The sequence below is a fragment of the Xenopus laevis genome, chromosome 7L (assembly GCF_017654675.1).
Source record: "Xenopus laevis strain J_2021 chromosome 7L, Xenopus_laevis_v10.1, whole genome shotgun sequence".
Taxonomy (NCBI): domain Eukaryota; kingdom Metazoa; phylum Chordata; class Amphibia; order Anura; family Pipidae; genus Xenopus; species Xenopus laevis.
This window is the reverse complement of record NC_054383.1, coordinates 74,291,552-74,316,493: the sequence shown is the minus strand read 5'-3', so window position 1 is coordinate 74,316,493 and position 24,942 is coordinate 74,291,552.

The window sequence follows — 24,942 nt, the reverse complement described above, 5'->3', positions numbered from 1 at the left end:
TGGCAATTTTGGTTACATTTGCAAAAATCATCTCAAAACATCCACCCTGCAGCATCTTATTTCCCACATACCATTAGGTATCAAGACAAATGACACCAAATATGAAAGCCTGGGGTCTTCTGAGCAGATTTATGTCCAATATGTATAGGTTTACCTAAGCATGTGGCATATAGGGGCCCCAAAAGTAAGACCACCCATATTGTCTGTGCATGTCTTTCTACTTCAAATCACCAAGCTGCAAAAGGAAGACCCCCTATTTGGTCTGTCATTTCAGGTACTTACTGACCACTAAGATGTATGCCCACTTACATGTGGGAAACGGATTCACTAATAAACTACTAAAGAATGGGAATCCCTCCAAGTACATAGTCTGGAGGACCATGGAGCCACATTGGTTCCTGAGCATGCCTGTATTCCAGGACTTTTTATGTTGATAGTACAGGGTCTACACTCCCGCTCATATATACAGTTAATATTATGATCCCTGTGAGCATACAGAATTTTGCCTACCTTCACCAGTCTGTACACACACTTAGGGGCAAATTCACTAAGATGCGAAGTTGCGCCAGGCGCAACTTCGCCGCACTTCGCCGCACTTCGCCAGGCATAGTTTCGCCAGCGCTTCGCAAATTCACTAAAATCCGAAGTTGCGCACAGGGGTAGCGTAAGGTTGCAGAGTTGCGCTAGCGTTGTTTCGCTATATAAAGCGAAGTTGCGCTAGCGAAGGCTAATTTGCATACGGCGCGAAATTCAAATTTGAATGGAGGAACACGTATCTGCACTACAAATGCCTAGAAAACCTTCAAATCTGCAAATAAAAATTTTATTTTGCCCTACACATGTGCCCACTGTCTAGGTAAGTTGCCATGAGTCAGGAAATGTAGGGGGGAGGAAGGGGAGCCCCAAAAAATGTTCGATCTTTTTCAGCCTATCAGCCATCATGTAGAAAACACGCCAGTGTTTTTTGGGACTTCTTGACTTTTTTTGAAACAATCCCTATCTACTCTATTGCGCTTCGCCAGGTCTGAGGTGGCGAAGGAAGTCTAGCGTAAAAGGTAGCGTTCACTACACTGCGCAAGTTAGTGAATTTGCGTAGTTTCGTCGCTAGCGAAGATTCGCCTGGCGTAAGGTTGCGAAGTAAAACTAGCGAAACTACGCCAGCGTTCGTTAGTGAATTTGCGCAGTAGCGAAAATGCCAAACGCTAGCGAATTAACGCTAGCGTTCGGCGCTTCGCGCCTTAGTGAATTTGCCCCTTAGTGTCCTATACCCCTAACTACAATGAGGTGGTTGACCTAGCCCAGTATCCATTGTGTACTATAGTTTCGCGCAATTGTATACATTTCCCAAATGGGCTTCTATTACTTATTGTTGATTATTATAATAGCCCCAACAAATGTACATGGTGGCTCTGGAAATTCTTCTCACCAAGATCATCTATAACGGGCATGCATTATGGTCCTGCCTACTGCTACCTTCTATTTTGCTACTACAGCCTTTCCTACTTGATGTCCCCCTATTCCGTAGCCTTCCACCCAGTATTCCAGCCAGGCCTTATACCCTTGTATTAATCCACCCAGCATTCCCAACCAATATATTTTAGCTCCCTGGACTTATAACTTAGTTTATTGGATCTTGCTAGTTGTTGATAATGGTTACTATGTTACAGAACCCTATCAAGATAAGTCATCACACCTCTTACGCTGCCTACTGACTGTTTTTTTGCACCTCATACCTAATACACTGCCTGTTACGGCCCGCTATGCACTGCTCTTTATCATCTAGAGATCCAGTGATAACTAGCGCCTCAGTCTTTTATCTCTACCTTCTACATTTTAAGTATTGTGGCTTATTTAGCTTTTTGATGTGATTGATTGTTTCCAATATTATGTACTCTTTGAAACTTTCGCTAATGTGTATGTACAGATATAATGTTTAGTCTTTGCGAACGATCTGATACTTTGTTCTATTGTTTATTATGATCACTCTGACATGCTTTCTACTTTAGCCTTCCTTGTTTTCATGTTCCATTTATGTTTTTTCTTATTATTTGCTTTTTAGTATATTATGTATGTTTACATCGATATTATAGCACAGTGATGTCACCACTTCTTCTTTCCCGCCACTATTTATCATATATCTATCGGGTGTTACCGTTTTTGGCTCCACATAGTGGATTATACAAATGATTGACAAGAATCGGACAAAAGAGTTATAGTTGGGCTGTAGTGTATTGATGTGAGGGTTGGCCTGAACCAGCACAATTTGGGCCTAACTCTTCCTTCCACCCTTCCCATCCACAACTTTGCTATGCCCTGTATCTGCCTCCGGCAGCCTCTATGGATAGGTTTGTGGCTGCTCCACCCTGTCCCCTTTGTGATGTCAGAGATAGTACGGGGTGGGTGTGGGCCTATAAAGAGAGGTTGAATGCCAGGTCAGGAGCAGGTCGGGAATGGGCATCACTGCTGTAGTGTCATAGGACAGAGAGTCTGGATTGTGATTAGTTAACATGTTTGCAAACTAAATAATGAAAATGGAGTGACAAAATCGAAACATTTCGATTTAAGGAGGCTTAATTCATAGCACAACAACTAAAATAAATAATGATAATGCAATATTAAAATAGTCTGTTCAATTAAAAATTCAAACAAGATAAAACTTGTGTTGCCTTTAGTGTCCTTTAACCACATGTACCTCTTTTTTGCTCTGTTTGCATATTTCATATTCATTATACTTTTATTTCCTGTAATTGCTAGGAATCTCAGAAAGTCGTAGAGGAAAACATATGGGGAATGTCATGTGTTTCATTAGCACAAAAACAAGACCATTGCAAACATTGCATTCTTTTTGACCAATTTCAAGACTTCCTCACAAAGTTTGAGACTGGCTTTTGTCAACATGCGCAGTGATTGTAATAAAATAGTTTTTATGAGACAAAATATTTAACGAAACTCCAGAGCAGGTGTTAACATTAACCTTTGCTTAGCGATAAAATTTGCTTAGCGACAATGAGCGATAAAATATTAATCAGCGAATGATTTTTGATTGCAAGCTGCGCTGAACATTCACAAAAATGTGATTTCAAACAACACTGATTTTAATTAATTCCCCCTATAGATCCATGTACTACTTCTTAACACTATTTGTGTAGGGACAGAAACAAATAAGAGGATAAACAGAAGTAGTAATCTTTCATATAATTCTTTGCTATTGTAGGATATAGGAACTACAAGTATTTTTAGAAACTGTGGCAAGGCCTCCTGTAATCTACATATAATGGCATCACAGGCCAGTTACAATACTTCAAATCAGCACATCATAACAAAACAACAGCCAAAAACATTCAATTTAGCTGCTTAAATTACATCTGTTTGAATTTGAATCCATACCAATCAAGCTTCAAAGGAAGCCGTTTGCTTTTCTCTAGATGTTAACAATGAATTACATTTTTTGTCTATCCTTCCTTTAAAGCAACCATCATCCACGAATGTTTCTTTGTGCTCTGGTTTTGAAAAGCACCAAAAACGTGCCATTGAAGGCATTTACAGTATTGTATATATATATAGGATAAAAAGACTAATGTGCAGGGGGTCTACTGGGCCTACTGGTGCTGCAATAGGAAGGTTTCCCTTTGCATCTTCAGGGGCTCCCTCTCAGCCTGTCTGTCTCCCCCTTCCCGTGCAACACAGTATACCTTCTTATAACTCCTTCCTGTCAACTGTTGCGGACAGTTGGCATTAAACAGCAGCATCTGCAATATATGGGGGAGGGAGTCTAGGCCGGCAAGGCCGATAAAGGCTGGGTTCCACCAAGTTTTTTCCCATTATCCTGTTGGCCCAGTCCAACTGTACTAATGCTTCCAAATATTTCAAATAGTTTAGTGGTTTTGACAGTTTTTTTTTTCGGTAATATTTGTTTGCTTTAGAAATTAAATAAGTGGATGGGAGGCTAACATACAGGCACAAATTGGAGATGAAAAAGTGCACAATAATGCCCCATACAAGGTGAATATGTTTGATAGCTTGAAGGACACGTAAAGCCTACATTTTCCTACCATGTATATAAGTTGGGCATATCTTCCCCACCAAAGCCACATCTTCTGTACTGCATATACCTCCTCCACATTTGCCAGCACCATCACATTTTCCTAAAATAAATAACAGCTTTTACCAGGTGGCCATTTCCCCTCTGACACATCAGTAACATTGACATATGCAAACAGAACATGTATGCTGTAAAGTTCATGCAATGCAGGTTTACACAGGCACAACATACGTTGATAAAAAGTTCTGCTGGGGTGTGAATGTTAGGTGGTGAAAGGGTAAACCTGGTCCTATAGCTACGAGTGCACTCGATTTGAACCTGCCACTTCAGGGGTCATCTATCACTGTCCACTCAGGCAAAACGGATCTCCGGGAATATGCACAGAACACACCGAGATGTAGTCTGGATACAAATTCGTTTATTATGGGCAAGGGTACAAATTCTTATAGGGAAAATTACGTCACTGCAAACAGGATACATTGGTAAAAATAAAAGTACTCGACAGAACAATGTACTATTGTTAGTATTTGTCGGACATTGTTAGTATTTGTCGGTAACAACATATCTTGACTACGTGCTAGATAACATATCTTGGCAGGGACATGGAAAAGGGAGATGACGAACATCCATGTTCAGAAGCTAGCAGGGCGTCAAAAGGAAAATTACAAGAACAAAATACAGACCTGTATTATGTGATTTAACCAGCAATATGCCTATATGACAATAGATATTGAGGCCCTGGATTAATGTGCTGAGGCCATGATTATATAAGTGTGTCAATGATTATATAAGTGCCTATATGCACTAGTGCTGTCTTCAATCCCCCTATTAATCACATAAGTGATTATTATAAACGAGCATGCAAAAGTCTAAGTTGGGCATGTTGGGATTTGGTAATAAGGTGTTGAACACGTTTGCGAAAAGTGCAAGACAGATAGAGATTGAAGATAACGAGGAGGAGAAGGATAATAGTAACACCCACTAATGGATAGAAAATGGAATGCATAATAGCAGATCCAGTAGGTGACCACCCAGTAAAGACGTCATACCAATGATGTTGGAGATCGTCTTGTAGGTTAGAACCCAGGGAAATGAGTTTGGTTTTGGTAGCAATCGTTTTGATGTGAGTATCATATAGTTGCTTATCGTGTTTACGATAAGCAGCAATAGCAGCAGTGTTATCAGAAAGTAAATTCTGATATACATGAAGAGGTAATTGATAAGAATCGAAGGGGAGTGGGGATGGAATGTAATGAGTTTGTAGGTAAATGTCAGGAATAGGTGAGAAATAGTAAACAGCAGAACCCCAATGAAGAATAGTAAGATTGGAGAGACAACCTGAAAAAGGCAAGTGATAATCGATAATAGGAATTCCAACAGGAGCATTAGTGACTATACAAACATAGTGAGGGGCTATTTCAATCATCATACTGTAATCACTAGGATAAACATGCCAATTGCAAATATTAAGGTCAGTGTGTAGGAGACATGGTTCATACACTGGGCTAGAATGGCGACAAACATAGCCATGAGTGGTGAGAGAGCAATGATTTAGAGTAAAAGTGTGGTTAGAATTAGGGAAAACATAGTCTCCAATGAGGGAAGGGATCCACCAAGTGAGATTGCGTCTGAGGCCATCAAAATGTGGAAACGGTAGAACAGTAAACTTACAGGCTAACTGGACATCCTTTAGTTGAATTTTATACCACGTAAAAGAGACTTGACAGGAAAAATAGGAAACGGAATTATTGACATATTCGTGACATACAGATTTAGCAGGGTCATAATGGATCCAATCTATAGGGGACGAAGGTAGCAACTGGGAAAGTTTAGAAAATTTGGAAGTAGTGATAGCGGTTTCTAATGCTAAACGTTGTTGTGACATCCAAAGATACCGAACAGCACACATAGACCAACTAGAACTGCCAAGAGTAAAGTTATATACAGCATATGTAAGATTACCCAAATAGGTAAGCATCTCTTTATCTAAGGCAAGCTGGGTGATTTGCGAGTCCACTACAGTAGGTGCCCATTGGGCTGTGACATGGAAAGCAGTTTTTAAATGTGAGGCAGCATTGGATAACTTATTCTTAAGGATTTCCATGTCCACTCCATTTAGAACCCCCATAGCAGTTCCAGTGCCACCAAGTAAGGTGTCATACCATTCTCGTTTTTGACGAGAAGAGCTACACAACTGAACAGAAGGTGTAATAATTTTGAGAGTAACATGATAAGCTCTATTAATAGTGGTGACATTAACACAAGTGTCAGGCGTTGGCACCAATGAATAATTATGGATCTTAGGGTTTTCTAGGAGATTTTGACTAACGCATATTACCATCATAACAAACCAATTCCGATTGGATATAGCAGTACTATTGGTTACAATGAGAGTATGTCCAGGTGGAATATCACGATTCTTTTCATAATTCCAGGTATAGGAATTATAATTTGTAATAGCATCTATGACAACATTTTGTAACCCATATTGGAAGGTATTAGGAACGGTAATATGATGGAAACCTGTGGCTGCTGATACAATACTTAAATTGCAAGTATGAGGTGTAGACATTACATATCCTGATTTACTGTCTCCATAGAAAGAATATGGCATCATTACATCCCACACTGGACATCGCTGTTGAGAGGGACAAGTTAAATTATCTTGCCTACGTTCAAGAGAAGAATTCGCCCAACTCCAATGATATAGGCCAGCTATATATGGACCAAATATGGATTGATAGGTGGTGGGAGTTGGGACTGAACGGTGATGTCGTTCTAATCTTACTTCTGTACTGTTGGGTTCAGAAGTATTCTGGTGGGGTGGGAATTGATAACATATTGATTGTAATGGTCCAACCAAAGATGGTGAATAGATGCAGTTAAACAACACCCACATGGGGATAAAGAGCAAAAGGTGAGTCATAAACAAACAGTAGACTGCTGTCCTTGTTGTTGGATTGTCCATAATCCTCAGTTGATGACTCATCAGGGAGTATCTTCTTGTCATCTTTGAGCGGTGCTTGATTTGGGGAACCTTTGGTGTTGTCATCTGTGGTCGTCAGAGAGGAAAGGGTTGGTGCCAACTTCACTCGTGATCCATGTATCCAGTTGTCACTATCGGAAGTAAGGACAGCCGTCCGTGTAATAGCGATGACTGTGGTAGGTGGACCAAATGGAAATCCCCCTTTTCGAGAACGACTTATGTGCCGGACCACAACAAGATCGCCTGGCCTGAAAGGATGGGTCGGTTCCTGTGGAGGTAAAGGAAAAGACAAAGATACATCACCATAGATGCCATTCAAACAGGTGATAAGATTTCTTACATATTCTTCTTGAATCAGATTTAAACCTCCTGGCATAATAACTAACGGTCCTTTCACCCATGGTGTGGGAAACGGGCGACCCATAACTATTTCAAACGGTGATAATTTAGTAGTGGTATTAGGGGTCATATGGATTTCTGCAAGGATGGCAGGAAGAAATGACTTCCAATGTTTCCATGTGGCATGAGTAGCTTTACGAAGTTTATCCTTAATTGTCCTATTCATTCTTTCTACAATGCCCGAACTCTGAGGATGGTATGGGACATGAAATTTCCAAGTAACCTGTAACCATTTTATAAGCTCTTGGAGTACTTTACTGACAAATGCTGGGCCATTATCTGAATTAATCTGCTGTGGACAACCGTATCGAGGAACAATCTCGGAGGCTAAAATTTTTGCAACTGTACGAGCATCCTCTCGTTTAGTGGGAAAAGCCTCAACCCCAGGTACAAGAGGGGGGTTGTGGGTGCACTCCTAAGGCCATGGTATGGCGGCTTACCAATTTTATGATTATAACTTTGTAACAAAAAACCCTGTTTTTCATTTTTTAGACAGGGGATTATTGTATTTATATATTTTTTTTATATGGCCTTAGGAGTGCACCCACAACCCCCCTCTTGTACCTAAAAGCCTCAACCCAGCGGGAGAAATGGTCTGTAAAAACAAGCAAATATTCTTGAACAGTCCCAGTTTTAGGTATGTGTGTGAAATCGACCTGCCAATGTGAGAAGGGGGCTACTGGAGGTGGTAGGTGTTGGTGTTTAGTCATGGTACCCCCAGAATTGGCCCTAATACAGGTGATGCAAGTTTTGACAAAATCCTCACAGTGTCGGCGTAAGTTGTTGGCTATAAAGTATTGTTGGAGCCATGTGAGAGTATTCTTAATACTCTTGTGACCTATGCCATGTGCCTGAGAAATGAGTAAGGGTAGGCTAGCTTCTGGAATACCTACTTTGCTTTGGAATGAATATAGGCCAGCTTGGTCTAAGGTGAGCCCTTGCTTAGACCAAAAAGCAAGGTCCTCCTGTGTGGCAAATGTTTGTAGATGCTGTAATATTTGGTCCTGAGGACACTGTGGAGGTGTTAAAAGAAAAGTTGACATGGGGGTGAAAAGGGTGGCAGTCTGTTTGGCTACTTGGTCTGCTAGAGCATTTCCCAATGAAATGTCATCTGTCTTGTGTGTGTGGGCCCGACAATGTATGATGGCAATGTCAGATGGTAATTGTATGGCCCGAAGTAATTCCTCAATAAGGTGTGTGTGTGCAATAGGCTTACCCTCCGTGGTTTGATACCCTCTCTGTTGCCAAATTTTGCCAAAATCGTGTACTACCCCAAAAGCATACCTACTGTCCGTGAAGATATTAACGGGTTGCCCAGAAAACAAGACACCTGCTCTGGTTAATGCAATGAGTTCGGCAGCTTGTGCAGAGTTAACTGATATGGGTTCTGCCTCCAGTACAATATTTGGCAATTGGACAACGGCATATGCCACACGATATACATTATCAGAGGGTCTAGAGCAGGAACCATCAACAAAAACATTAGGGGCCTCAGGAATTGGCGTGTCAATAAGATCAGGTCGGGGTGAGGTAGTATTGTGAATGGTTGTGACACAATCATGTTCAGAGAATAACGGGTCATTCTCTGGATCTGACAGATGTAACAAAGTATTTAAGACAGCTGCTGGGCCCTGTGTACAAGAAGAATATTGTATGTTCAGATGGTTTGTCCCTAATAAAATGACCTCATAACCACTCAACCTTTGGGAAGTCATATGTCAGATTCTTTAGAAGGTGAGTGACCTGGTGAGAGGTATGTAAGACAGTGGGGTGACCTATTGTTACAGATTGTGACATTTCTACAGCCATAGCACTAGCTGCTAAGGCTCTGAGACACGCCGGCATCCCCTGTACCGGAACAGGCATTACTTTGGAAAAATAGGCCACAGGACGAAAACTTCCTCCATACTCTTGTGCGCAGACTGCCGCCATGGTTTTACAGGTGTCCTTAACATACAAATGAAAAGGTTTACAATAATTAGGCAATCCCATAGCAGGAGCTTTAACAAGACATGCAATCAATGAGTGAAAAACATTGGTCATTTCAAGTGTCCATTCGATATGTAACGGTGCTGACTGTTTAGTACATTGCCGCAGGATATTATCAAAATATGAACAATCAGGTATCCATTGGCGGCAGTAATTGATCATGCCTAAGAAGGAAAGCATTTCTTTCTGTGTGACAGGTTTTTTTATCTTGGCAATGGCCTCCACTCTTTTTGGGCTCAATTGTCTCTGACCATGAGAGAGAACAAAACCCAAGTATTCCACTGTCTCAGCCCCCATCTGAGTTTTATGTTTGGCTACTTTATGGCCCTCTTTGGCTAAGTGTTGTGACAGGCTAACAACAGTAGGTCATCGACGTACTGAAGCAGGACGGAACCATGGTTAGGAGCCCACGATTTAAGGGTTTGCTGGAGCACCAGGGAGTAGGCCGCTGGTGAATCCACTAGGCCCATGGGGAGGCGTGTCCATGCAAATTGGGCGCCCTCAAAGGTAAAAGCCAATAGTAACTGTGTCTCAGTGTCCACTGGGACTGAAAAAAATGCGTTACTTAAGTCCAACGTTGTGAAGGCCATAGCATCACAAGGAATGGAGGTAAGTAGAACTGTCCCATCTGGAACAATAGGGGCAATGGGTGTAATTAAAGCATTAATAGCCCGTAAATCCTGTACAAACCGGTACTGGTTATCTTTCTTTGGAACTGGATTAATGGGAGTGTTGTAAGGGGAAACTATGGGCACAAGCATGTATTGCAAAAAGGACTCAATAAGAGGCCTGATGCCATCTAGTTTCTCTTGTGACAAAGGGTATTGTTTAAGGTATATAGGTTGGGTATGTGGTTTAAGGGAAGCTTTGTATGGGGTACAATCAATACTCCCTACATCAAATTTACTTGAAGCCCACACGGAGAAAGGCACTAGGGCATGAACATCTGACTGTAAGGTAAAAATCGTGTTGGTTTCCTGATCTAAAATGTTAGCAGTAAGGCCCCCCGATGACGAAATGTCCAAAGACTGCAACCCGAGTTTATGGAATAAGTCATGCCCTAAAAGATTCTCGGGGCACCCAGGTATAAGTTTAAAAGAATGTTCAACAATACAGGTATTTCCAGGGCACTGTACTGATAACGTAGGTGTTTGAAAAGTAGGAGTAATTACCCCATTAATCCCGATTGAAGGTGAGGATCCCTGCATGTCCCCGTCATACATATCCATACGTATGCAAGAGGTTGCGGCGCCTGTATCCACTAAAAAAAATAAGTCGACACCCGCAACGGTCAAGCACAAGTAAGGATCCGCAGATGCAGAGATAGAAACAACAGGGAAAATTGGGGTACAACCTTCAGGGCAGCCCTATGCTGAACTTGGTCATCAGAATTAACTGTATTTATATTGGGATATATTGCAGTGTAAGGTGGTGCAGGAGTAGAAGGGGACATAAAGGAGGTGGTGAAAATGGGACCCTTAGATCGCTTTGGTAAAGTCTGAGATGGACTCCACCCTGGGGCAATCTTAAGCCAATTTTCACCACCAGGTTTCATATAAGTATAGTCCCAATCTGGATCGCCCCCGTCCTGGAGGCACATTTGAACGACCATTTCCATATGGTATTGGTCATTTGCACCATCCCGGGGAAAAGGATCATCTAATCCTATAGCTTCTCCCCAACCGGCAATATTGTCTACCCAAGGATCAACGAAAAAAAACCCTGTAGGACTACAGCGATACACATATTGTTTGCAGGTTTCCCCCTGTAGAGGCTTAGGCAAACTTTTAGAATTTTTAGAACCCATTTTCCACACCTAGGATGAAAGAACAGCCACCAAGTATACGCAATTCAGGAACACAATATAAGGCTGTTTGAGAGCAAGGTCCCAACAATACCTAACAATTACGTTCCGAGAACTAATGTCTTAATGCGTATTTAATAACCAGAATGATAGCAAACAGATAAGAAGATAAAGCAAGAACTGAAGGGGCTGTTTGAGATCAAGGTCTCGACAATACCCACAGCGGCTCTGCGATCAACTCTTAATATCTTCACTATCTGTTTTTCAAAAACGTTTAGAAACAATGGTAAAGCATTATACATTTAACAACACAGGACTTTTGCATGAGGGGACAAGATAGTCAGTAAAGAATGACCCCCAGTGACTAAAACCTGCCCTATTCTCCTCTAGGGCTCTAATAAACCTGGAGTCTTTTCTTCAGACTCCTAAACCTGTCTCTACCTTGAGACTATATAACCTGTCTCTACCTTGAGACTATTTAAGCTACAACCCAAAATACCCTAAAATAAACCTAAATCGGCATTTAGGGAAAACCCGGAAGGCAAGGAAAAAATCGTCTATAAAGACAGACGTTTTACTTACCAACCAGAGTTCCAGAGCCGATCCCATCCTCGTCGCCAGCTGAAAGGCTAAACCTGGTCCTATCCTGGACCTGTAGCTACGAGTGCACTCGATTTGAACCTGCCACTTCAGGGGTCATCTATCACTGTTCACTCAGGCAAAACGGATCTCCGGGAATATGCACAGAACACACCGAGATGTAGTCTGGATACAAATTTGTTTATTATGGGCAAGGGTACAAATTCTTATAGGGAAAATTACGTCACTGCAAACAGGATACATTGGTAAAAATAAAAGTACTCGACAGAACAATGTACTATTGTTAGTATTTGTCGGACATTGTTAGTATTTGTCGGTAACAACATATCTTGACTACGTGCTAGATAACATATCTTGGCAGGGACATGGAAAAGGGAGATGACGAACATCCATGTTCAGAAGCTAGCAGGGCGTCAAAAGGAAAATTACAAGAACAAAATACAGACCTGTATTATGTGATTTAACCAGCAATATGCCTATATGACAATAGATATTGAGGCCCTGGATTAATGTACTGAGGCCATGATTATATAAGTGTGTCAATGATTATATAAGTGCCTATATGCACTAGTGCTGTCTTCAGGGGGATCACAGCAGGGTTTGCACCATAAATGCAGGCCACTCCAAAGTGAAAGGAAAAACAGTTGCTTTATTTTAAAATCAAACAGCTTCCAGCAGCAATCAATGGCAACAGAAAAGACAGCTTCACTCAGCAACAGAAAGTCCAACAATAACAGCTTACTTCAGAAGTTTTAGCATTCAGTACCCCGAAAGATTAATCAGGCTTGGGGGCAAATTCACTAACCTGCAGAAATTCACCAGCGCTGGCTGGCTTTGCTCACATCGCAACACTTTGCCAGGCATAGATTCGCCAGGACAATGCTAATTAACTAAAATCCGAAGTTGCATCTAGGTCATCGAACTCAAGCGAAGTTGTGCTAGCATTGGCTAATTTGCATACGGCGGGAAGTTAAAGTTCAATGGACGTAAATGTTGCAGCAAATACAATACACTACACAAGCCCAGGGACTTGTTGAAGAAGCCCTATACATCCATTGCACTTCGCATGGTCTGAGCTGGCGAAGGCAAGTCTGGCGGAACAGGAAACATTGAGTAAAAGGCACATCTTAGTGAATTTGCGAAGTAACACTCTTTCGCCAGAGCGACAGACCCTCTTTTGACAGCTCAACCCGCATGACCCTCATTTGTACTTGAAAGTCCTGACTTTCTCTGCACTGAACAGCCAGAAAAAGAAATAATGTTTCTAACTTAATTGGCTTTTGGTAGAGAGCCCAGAACAGCCACAGCAGCAGATAAGATACTTTTGTAACAATTTTGAGATAAGCAAATATGTAAGATAACAGGTCCCTTGGGAGAAGTAAGACTCACAGCTTAAATGGCAATTCACCTTCATCAGCAAAACTACAATAACTGAAAAAAAAACACAGAAATATGTTCAAACTTTCATAACCTGCTAAATTTTGTAAAATGAACATGGTAATTAGGGGGTGTGGCCACCAAAATGGGCATGGTCAAAAAATTGCCACGCTTTGTGCACCAATTTTTTTGTCCCTCTTTTTATTTCCAAAATGTTGGGAGGTATGGGTAAGTATCACCGGAGCAAAATCTCCAACTTGTTCTCAGACCAAAACACTCTCATTTCATAAAGTTCAGCCGGTGAAAATAGAGGGCAGCTCCCATGTGCAGCTCCTACTCTTCCTACACACCTGCTGCTCACTCCCTTAAGACACCTCTTGGATGTCCAGCCCACACCTCTGGCTGGTTAACCCTCTGATGTTTCTTAAAGGGGTCACTCTTAAGTGGATGGCTCAAAACCTAAAGATACATATCTGGCATACACAATATATCCTCTTCATCTTGTAGATGGTGTCAAACACTATAATGGTTAAGCTGAGCTCAGGAGAGGTGGGTCATAGGGCGAATTTGTTCCCAAAGCCGAATTTTGACGCCGGCATCAGTTCGTGGGTGACAATTTGAAGCACGCCTATTTTGTCCGAAAGTCAATGGCCATGTGTTAAATTGTCGCCGGCGTCAACATTGTCGCCGGTGTCAAAATAGTTAATGGTGTCAACATTTTTTTAAACGCAGTGAATTTCCGCTGGCAAATTTTCTCGCCAGTTTCACAAATTTATTCTCGCCGGCGAAATGTGGAAATTCGGAGTAAATTCAATCCTGCCAAATAAATTCAGAGAAGAAAATAGGATCAGACAGCTAGAGTTTCTATGGAAACCAGCAATGTTATATCTTCATTGGCTGTTAGACTGGAGGGTGTGTTTAGTAATGTGAGCTGAGAAGAACTGAGCATGCACATTAGCCAACAGCCAAAGTAAATTCATGAGGGAGGGGGCAGAGTGGGTTAGAGGAGTAGAAACATTTCTAAGTGATTACAGGGATTCTGCAGCCTTACTATTAACCTTTTAACAACCAGGGTGGCAGGTATCTAAAGATTTCAAAAAGGCTGTTCACTGATTGAATTTTTGTACTTTAAATCAGCCACATACATTCAGATGGCATTGGTGATTGTGTCAACATTTTTGATACATTGTAAAAAAGATCAGATTGCTGGGAATCTTTCTGGATTTCCCAGACTGATGTTTTATAAACCTGCCCACAGTTTTTACTTGGTTGTTTTCCTTTATTAGTTTGTTGCTGTATGGTTCCTTTCATGCTGCTTTTACCCATGGCTCTGCACTACACAAGTTCCTGGCTGAGCACAAATGATTAAGTACATAGGAGCGACATATATACGCTGTTTGAACTTTCCTGTATTCTGCAGCTAGAAATCAAAATAGCAAAAGACAGCCTTTGTATTTAATCCCCTGATGAATTACACAGAGACCTTTTATCTCAATGTAATGCAGCTTCAATAGGCAGTTCTAATTAAGAAATCATTTACTCTGTATATGGGTTTGAAAGTGTAACTCAGACCGTAGAGAATAAATCTCAAATTCAGTATTTGCATGGTTGATTTGCTGTGAAACACCAGGTATAAAAGACACTTAGAAGTCAACAAGGCAAATGGATATATTTTAATGAAAGTCTTAGTCACACGCCGAAGACAACAGTAGAATACAGTTGTATACAAGAAAACAAGAATTAAGTAAATTGCTTTATTGGCAACGTTAATGAAGAGGCGAGACAATTTCGTTAGCATTAGATGCGAGTAGAGTGTTGCTTGTAATTGCACTGTGTATTTTTATACCAGCACAGTAATCAGTAATTACTGCAGTCTTGTGTTTCAACTATAACATGTCTGCTTTTTAGAAGAGAGAGCAATAAATATATTCATCTATTTTGAATATGAAAAACATTACATCTACCTACATCAAGAAAAAGAACAAATCTTAATATTAGTGAGCAGGCAGACACCATACTAAAAAAAAGAGTTGTTTGTATATTACTGGAAAAACAACCCTCATCAGCTTAAAGAACACTTAATAAAAATGTGGCTTTTATCCAAGCTACAAGCATACAAGTAGTACAAACATTGTAAACACCTGCCTTTCAATTATGGCCAGAGAATTACAGCAATTTTACTTAAAAGCTCTCATCCTTCTCAGTGAAAAGACAGATAATGTGCATGGCTTCCATGTTTTTTTTTCTCTATCCACCACAAGCACCTATATTCATGCACCATCAATATGCTTTCTATTGAATGGCATAAATCAATGTTCAGAAAAATCTTAAATGGACAAAGATGAAATGGTGTTACAGGAAAAAATGTAAAAGGCTAACAATTGTCTGTGTCTGGTAAACAATATGCATTGTTTAGTATATAAAAGTATTGCTACTCTGGAAAAGAAAAAAATAGTTTTAAAATGTAGACATATGTTTCTGAGGTGGATGGAAGTGTTTTAAACTGTATATATTTACAATACTAGGCAGGAACTCTTTTTTTCAATGATGGGATTAAACTTCAACCAAAATTAGACTATCTTCAACCAAAATGAAATTGTGCCCCCTATAATAAAGTAGGGCTGTTTTACTACAGTAGGGCTGTTTTCATGGACTTGACGGGCAAGAGAAAGATATCCCATTTGTAAGTCCTGCAGACTGCCCTACACCTCCTAAAGCACACACATTGTTTTTTAAGGCTGCCTCCTTAAAAAGTAGCAAATACAATAAATAAAAAAGCATTTGTTTTATCGATGGGGTTAGTGACCCTGATTTGAAAGCTGGATAGAATCAGAAGAAGAAGGCAAATAATTCAAGAACTATATAAAAGAAAAAAATGTAGGCCAGTTGAAAAGTTGCTTAGAATTTGCCATTCTGTTACATACCATAAGTTAACTTAAAGGCAAACCACCCCTTTAAAATGCATAACTTGTCTAGTCAAAATTCCTTTCAAAATCAGTACTGTTTTAGTGCTTTATTTGTATTTCTTTTTTTGTTATGCTGTTGTAGGTATGTATGTATATGTATATAGCTTGATGTGTAGATGCATCACTGTATGCAAGGCATCTATTCCCCTCTCCGCCTTCATTGTAATGGTAATATGGAAAAACTCTTTCAGCTCATGGGCTTGCTATGATGTTTCATTGAAAAAGTATTGTAGATAAATTGACTGATAATGGGCTCCCCTGTCCTAGTGGAATCTGGGTAAATGCCCTTTTTGCTGATTTAATAAAGTAGCGACCTTACTATAATGCAGCTTGATATTTTTTTACATTAAATACAGAAATGTAGTGTAACGCATTTTTGGCCACCCCTCTGGTGCCAGAGAGGTACATCACAATATTTACTGACTTTGCTAGGTGAAAGGGTACTGGGAATTCTTCTTCTCTGGCAGTGCCTCCACCTAATGGGAACCTGGGAATGCACCAGCAGATGGGCCCATTATAAATAACATGAAACACACACTTTATTATATAAAAACAACAACTTTATATAAGGAAAGTGTAATTTAAAGGGTAAGCAAAACACATAGTGCGAATATGCATTAACATAACATGACCCACTACCCTGGGGACCTGTGGCAGTCCATTTCCTGGCCCTCCATGCCAGGCAAAGTCCCGCAACTCCTTTAGCAGACAAAGAGTCTCAGTCCCTTTTCCCCAAAGAGCCAAAGATATTGTCTCCCACATGGCAGGCACACAAACAGCCTGTTTCACAAACAGGAGATACGCTGGATCCTTGTTCTCTTCTACCCTCCCTAAGGCACAACTCACCCGAGGGCTCACACACAGAGCTGGCAGGCAATCACAGCGATGAATCCTTTTATCCAAGGACAGGCAGCTTGCTTTATCTTCAGGGTATTACTCCCAGCACTGTCTATAGCGCGAGCACTCAAATATCTTCCTCTGCAGAACTACAGCTCCCAGCACTATCCATAGTGTGAGCACAAAAGATGTCCATCAAACTCCAAACCGGCAAGGTTGAGCTTTCCAGGCTTTTGGAGTACCCTGCATCAGCCCACAGGGCTATCAAACTCCCTTTTAGCCCCTTACATCTTTGCATGAGTTCTGGTCACCTTCCTACATGAAAGTGAAAGTAGTAATGGCTGTGAGCACATGGCAATCTCCTTTTATATAGCACAGCAGCGACACCTTGTGGCTGCTTTTGGAAACCCTGTATACACCATGAGGCTACAAATGAAAAGGGGAACTTATGCCTCAGGGTCCCTAAATTAGCAAGGGAGGTTAATACAAGTACAAATTAATAGAATCTAGAATTATTTGATAAATATTTATATGAAAACCAGACCAAGAAATACAAGAAAAACATACCAATATTTAATAGTGTATGCAGATGGTAATTAAAAAAACAAACATTTTATTTATCTCCCTGGGTTACAGAATTATAAAACAATACCACCATTTATTCAGATAAGAACATTTGATAGCAATAGAGAATTTAATGTAACTATTGTTAGCCCTCTTAAATGACTAACCATAGTATAAAACAGTTTAGAAAACATGAATACATACTACTCAAAGTGAAAACAAAAGACATAAAGCTGAAATTGATGGTTGCCAGTGCATTCATCCTGCCTCTTCTAATTGTGGGTAACAACCCCTATTGATGCTTGAAAACCTTGTTACTACAGTCAACGTGGACATGAACAGCAAGTTGTGTCAATAGGTACACCTGACCTGCAACTAGTAAATCAGATTCAAATACTATTCTGAATGTGTGCTCTGGAAATAATACAACCACCAATTAAAAAAAAGGTAGACATAACTTGCATTGAGTGTCATTGTGGCTTACACAACAATGGAATCAATAACTTTATGTCAGTCAATACCTATTGCACACGTTTAACTAGCCAATCCCCTTGATGAAGATTTAGAAAGATTCAATGTGCCTATGGCTCACAGGGTATATTCTTCACTGCCATTTTCTCTGAGAATATAAAACTGTGAGACAGGATCCTAACTTTAAAATGCCCTTGCAATTTAGATACGCCCAGATTTGCTGGGCCTTGGTGCATATACGTTGAATTTTTCAATGGCTTACATTGAAAATTGCATCTACGACACATCTTTAGGTTTACTTTTAAGTAAATCAATAGAAAGAAGAAAAACCCTTGCTTTAAAACTGGCTCCAAGATGGAAATCAGATAAGTTCCTGGATCAATATTATACTGTGAGTACTGCAAAGATTTCATGTAGAAGGATCGTAGTCTCACTGGGATTAGACTGTTGCACATGCTTCCAGACACCCAAAACGGAGGCACAGAAAGTTCAGTGCAGTATAACTGATCCAAATGCAGTTTATTAAGGCTTTTCAAAGAAGAAAAGACAAAGTAAAACATAGAAAACACATAGTCTGTCTGTCTCTACCTAATACACAGTTAATTTCCCTGTCTACCATGGGTGATGGCCTAAAGCCCAAGACACTACAAAATCAAACACAAAAGTCTATTCACTTGCAAGCCTGTAATATTGAAACTTACTATTTGCAATGCCTCATTACATACTCCTACTCATTACTCCTTACTCCCCTGTCGGCTATAACTGGATATATTGTTATCTGTAAAGCATGACTTTTTAAGCTCTCTCTGTCTTCAAAACTGCTCGAAGTAAGTACGTAAAAGTAAACCCCGGCTTATGTTTTTCCCGATTCCCCTCCTATCTGTTTGCTCTGGTCTATAATCAGAGCATTCACAGTATGCCCCAACTTTCCAGTAAGCATTTTCAGTTAGGGTTTTTCTTATACTGGGTGCATTTTGATAACGTATGCTTTTAAAAAATATATATACTGGTTGGGGACTAATGTGCTTTAAAACTATATGGTGTTAAGTGTTGGCATGGGACACATTGACTTTTCTTTCCATTTAAAGTAAAAATGTTAACACACTATTGTACTCAACATTTGTACATCTGCATACATTTTTTATTCTCGGGCTTAAGCTGTTCTTTTAAATGTTTTGAATAGAGAAATTTTGGACTGGGTATCTTTTAGTATCTCAGTATCTCTCCCATCTTACAGTTAAATACTAAAATAGACTCTGCACACAGAATACTGGATTTATTAAAAAAAGAAAACCTTTTCAGATAAAGTACCTTATAGCAAGATAATAAAATAACTGTGATTAAAAAAGAACTAAAAAAAAAATCTCACCAAGCAATATGGAAGTACAGACACTGAAACTGCAAGTTAACTAAGTTGAGTCAGCAGGGAAAACACCATCTACAGGGATTCAGCTCTTGTTGAAAAATGTTATTGTAGATATGAGCTAATAATAAAGCTACTGTCCCAAATGAAAAGAGATGCTCACAACCTGGGACTGAAATATTAAAAGATGAGGTATAATACAAATAAAAAATTATGTGTGTCTCCTTTGAAAAATGGAGAGAAAAAAGTAGATACAGGTATGGGATCCGGAAACCCCTTATCCAGAAAGGTCTGAATTGCAGAAAGGCCATCTCCCATAGACTCCATTATAATCAAATAATCCAAATGTTTAAAAATGATTTTCTTTTCTCTGTAATAATAAAACAGTAGCTTGTAATTGCTCCCAACAAAGATATAATTAATCCTTACTGGAAACAATACAAGCTTATTGGGTTTATTTAATGTTTACATGATTTTCTAGTAAACTTAAGGTATGAAGCCCAGGTCCCAAGCATTACAGATAATAGGTCCCATACCTGTATATATGTATAAATAAATATATATATGTATATACAGTATATATATATATATATATACAGTATATATATATATATATATATATATATATATATATATATATATATATATATATATATATAGTATCCAGCTATATCGCAACACCTTGATAAAACCTAGCATTTATTTGCTTAAGTTAAAACATTCCAAAGCGTACTTTCATTTGCAACGTGGTTTAAACTTATCTGTACATAGTCCAGCAGTACATAGTCCAGCGATAACGCCACATAATTGTGCACCCACACAACGTTTCAGGAAATCCTCCTTCCCTTTCTCAAGCGTTTAGGACTCCAGTAGCATCTAGGACTCCATAGTTGCATACAATTCATCTCCATGCAGGGAGAGTGAAAATTTGCCTGGCGATAGAGTGCGAAGGAGCACTAGTGTCTACAAGGAAGCTGTGATTCATCAAAATACAGGCCAGATTTATCAAGGGTCAAAGTGAATTCGAGGGAATTTTCGAAGTAAAAAAATTCAAAATTCTAAGTAATTATTTTGGATACTTCGACCATCGAATAGGATACTACGACTTTGAATTTGATTTGATGTAAAATCATTTGAATATTTGACCATTCAACAATCGAAGTACTGTCTCTTTAAAAAAAACTTCGACTTCAAAACTTCGCCAAATTAAATCTGCTGAAGTGCTATGTTAGCCTATTGGGACATTCTAGAGCATTTTTCTAAGTTTTTGGAAGTCTAAATAATATCGTTCGTTCGATCGCTTAAATCCTTCGAATCGTTCGATTCGCAGGATTTAATCGTTCAATCGAATGATTTTACTTCGACCGCAGGATACCCAAATTCGATGAAAAAAACGTTGACTTCGATATTCGAAGTCGAAGTATTTCAATTCGATGGTCAAATTTCGAAGTATTTTTAACTTCGAAATTCGACCCTTGATAAATCTGCCCCTACATGCGTAAATACAATTTAAATACCTAGGTTTATCATAAAAAGAACTGCCTTCTTAGTCCAGTTGTTATTGGAAGCTAATGAGAAACCAAAAGGCCCTTGCATCAAATCCAAGCAATAGTTGTTTTACCACAAATATGGCGGTCCTCTATTAGATGATTTTGTTTAATAGGATCTGATCTGAGATTTTCTGTACTACAGAATGAACAAATACTTTTAAAATATATTCAGAGATGACGGGCCTTTTACTGATTATTACTTGATCACCAGCTCCAAAACAGCAACAACTAGTTACTGATGCAGGAACCTAATTTAAGTAAGCTCATTGCATTTGTCCTGCTGTTGAACCTTTTAGCTCTTGCACATTATTACCATGCACTGTAATTATTTTGCCATACTAATGACAGGGCTTTCTCTTATCCAGATATAGATCTGCCCATACTTCCTACAAGAGTTTCAAGATGACTCAACGTGGATTAGGCAGCAAACTTTATTTTGACATTGCTTTTCTGCCACCACTAACACCAACCACTCATCCATATCTCACAAACTCCTTTTGATGCCTAAAGATCAAAGCAGATACTTCAGAGATATGCTTATGTGAATATCTCTTTTTTTTTGCATTTTTTTTCTCCTAAAAATGCCCATAACAAGTGCCTACTACTACTAAATATGTATTCCTTGTTTTCAGGTGTTATGTGATCATGGGCAGCAAAGCAAATGGCCTTTCTACCCTTTATTGAAGCTGCCCTGGTAATAGGGGAATATAAGAAGGTTATGAACTATAATAATGTATTTTTTGCATATAGTGTACTTGGGAAAATAAATAAACCACTTGTTCTTATGTTTGGGAAATACAGTATGATAATTTGAGGCCTCTGTATGTAGCACAGGTAAAAGGATGAAGAAAACAAAGAGGGAATTTTCAACCCTGTATAAAGAGAAAGTTAGTATGAAAACATGAGTCAGAAAGGGGTAATTATAGGCATTGAGTAGCACCAAGATGGCATTTGTGTAGACAGACAAAAATATGTGTTCAGAAAGCGCAGATTCTGAACACATATTTTTCATCTGTCTACACAAATGAAGAACCAGTTAATGAAGGTTTCCTTCTTGATAGTCCCAATTCTAGTAATACAACTAATGATGCATGGTTCACACATGAGGAAATTCAAAAGAGACTAGAAAATGTTAAGATAAACAAAGGTCCGGGACCAGATGGTATTCTTCCCAAGGTAGCTTAGCTCTGTGATTGCCAAACCTCTTTACTTAATTTTTTAGGATTCTATGATGTCTGGCATAGTGCCGAGAGAATGGCAAATTGCTAATATGGTGCCTCTATTCAAATAGGGATCCCGTTCTCAGCCTCAAAACTATTGGCCAGTTAATCTGATGTCAGTGGTAGAAAAGCTTTTCAAGGATTAATAAAGGATAAGATACTGGACTTCATAGCAAATCATAATACTATGAGTTTGTGCCAGCATGGTTTTATGCGTAATAGATCTTGTAGGACTAACGTAATTTCTTTTTATGAGAAGGTAAGTAGGGACCTCGATTCTGGGATGGCAGTGGATGTGACTTTGCTAAAGAATTTGATACAGTGCCTCACAGAAGGTTCCTGGTTAAATAAAAGAATGTTGGCCTGGAACATAGTATTTGTACCAGGATAGAGAACTGACTAAAAGATAAATTACAAAAGTGGTGGCAAATGGAAAATTTGGACCAGTGTTGTTAGTGGAGTATCACAGGGCTCTGTACTTGGTCCCTTGCTTTTCAATTTGTTTATTAATGACCTGGAGATGGGCATTGAGGGTTTCTATTTTTACAGACGATACTAAATTGTGCAGAACTATAGGTTCCATGCAGGATGCTGCTGCTTTGCAGAGTGATTTGTCTAAATTGGGAAACTGGGCAGCAAACTGGAAAATGAGGTTCAATGTTGTTAAATGAAAGGTTATGCACCAGCAAAAATAGTATAAATGCAAGTTATACACTTAGGGGCAGATTTATCAAGGGTCGAAGTGAATTAGAGGGAATTTTCGAAGTAAAAAAATTCGAAATTCGAAGTAATAGGATACTACGACTTTGAATTTACTTCGAATTCGATTCGAAGTAAAAATAGTTCGAATATTCGACCATTCGATAATCAAAGTACTGTCAAAGTACTGTCTCTTTAAAAAAAACTTTGACTTCAATACTTCGCCAAATTAAACCTTCCGAAGTGCTATGTTAGCCTTTGGGGACCTTCTAGACCATTTTTCTAAGTCTTCACACATCGAAGTAAAATCATTCGATCATTTTTCTTTTACTTAGATCGTTCAATGGCCGAATTTGGTGAAAAATACTTCGACTTCGATATTCGAAGTATTTTAATTCGATGGTCGAATTTCGAAGTATTTTACACTTCGAAATGCGACCCTTGATAAATCTGCCCCTTAAATGGCAGTGTGTTGGGAGTTTCTTTAAATGAGAAGGATCTTGTTTTTTTTTGCAGATAACAAATTGTCTAATTCTGGGCAGTTTCATTCCCTGGTAAGGCCTCATCTGGAGTATGCAGTGCAGTTTTGGACTCCAGTCCTTAAGAGGGATATAAATGAGCTGGAGAGAGTGCAGAGACGTGCAACTAAATTGGTTAGAGGGACGGAAGACTTAAATTATGAGGGTAGACTGTCAAGGTTGGGGTTGTTTTCTCTGGAAAAAAAGGCACTTTCGAGGGGACATGATTACACTTTACAAGTACATTAGAGGACATTATAAACAAATAGCTGGGGACCTTTTTACCCATAAATTGATCACATACCAGAGACCACCCCTTCAGACTAGAAGAAAAGAACTTTCATTTGAAGCAACGTAGGTGGTTCTTCATAGTGAGGACAGTGAGGTTGTGGAATGCACTGCCGGGTGATGTTGTCATGGCTGATTCTGTTAATTCCTTTAAGAGTGGCTTGGATGATTTCTTGGATAGACATAATATCAAAGGCTATTGTGATTCTTAGCTCTATAGTTAGTATAGATATTGGTATATATAATTTATCTGAGAGTAGGGAGGGATGTGAGTATGGATGCTGGTTTCATTTGGAGGGGTTGAACTTGATGGATTTTGTCTTTTTTCAACCCGATTTAACTATGTAACTAACTTTGTAACTATAAGGGTGTAGGACACAGATTTACGGAGTGCAGTCAGCCAGAAATGTATCTTTTTCTTGTAAAAATGATGTCTTGCTGCTAAATGATTTGTTCCTGCAAACCTGGCCTTACTCAGACCAAATTGTTGGGCATATCAGAGGCTGGAAAATGTTTAAGTCACAAATGGCAAACAATGTTTAGTGGTAAATGAATAGGGAAACAGTCGAAACTTACTGTACATCTTCAGGTAGCAGTGGGTTAGCTTCATCTCTTTTGAAAGGCAGGGCAAATCTGAGCTGTCCATGGAATATAATTCAAAATAATGTTTGGTTAGTAGTTTAATTATAGCAATGAATCAAACAATTGCAAGCTCATGCGACAATCATCTTTAAATTATGTAAGTTGCACTGAAGTTCAGGTATTAATATAGTAGCATTATTTCATTCATTTTCTCTCTACATTTCATATTGTCCATGTGTTAGTTTATTGTGTTCTGCTCCTTAGTTCTATCACTTGGATTAAAGTATACACAGAGCTTTGAATCTTCTATGCCGACTACATTACTCTTTAAAAGAAAGGAGTAATGTTCCCATGACAATCTAATTTTTTTAATATGGAACATAAGGACATCCAAAAAGTGTTTTCTTTGTTTTGTATAATTGAACTTTGAGTTTTGATTCCTGTCAGTGTATTATATACATGTACGATTTATGAATGATCATGGATGTCTCCTGTGTTGCACAGATGTGATACATTACTTGGGCTTCAAAGATAATTCTACTGGGGGGATAGAAAAGGAGCACTGTTTTGGCACTCAAGATTCCTCTGCATCCTTGCAAAAATGGTCTCTGTATTAGTTAGACATGAAGGCAATGTATGAAATGTAAAACATGATATTTGAGTAATGATTATTGCCCTTTATCGGAA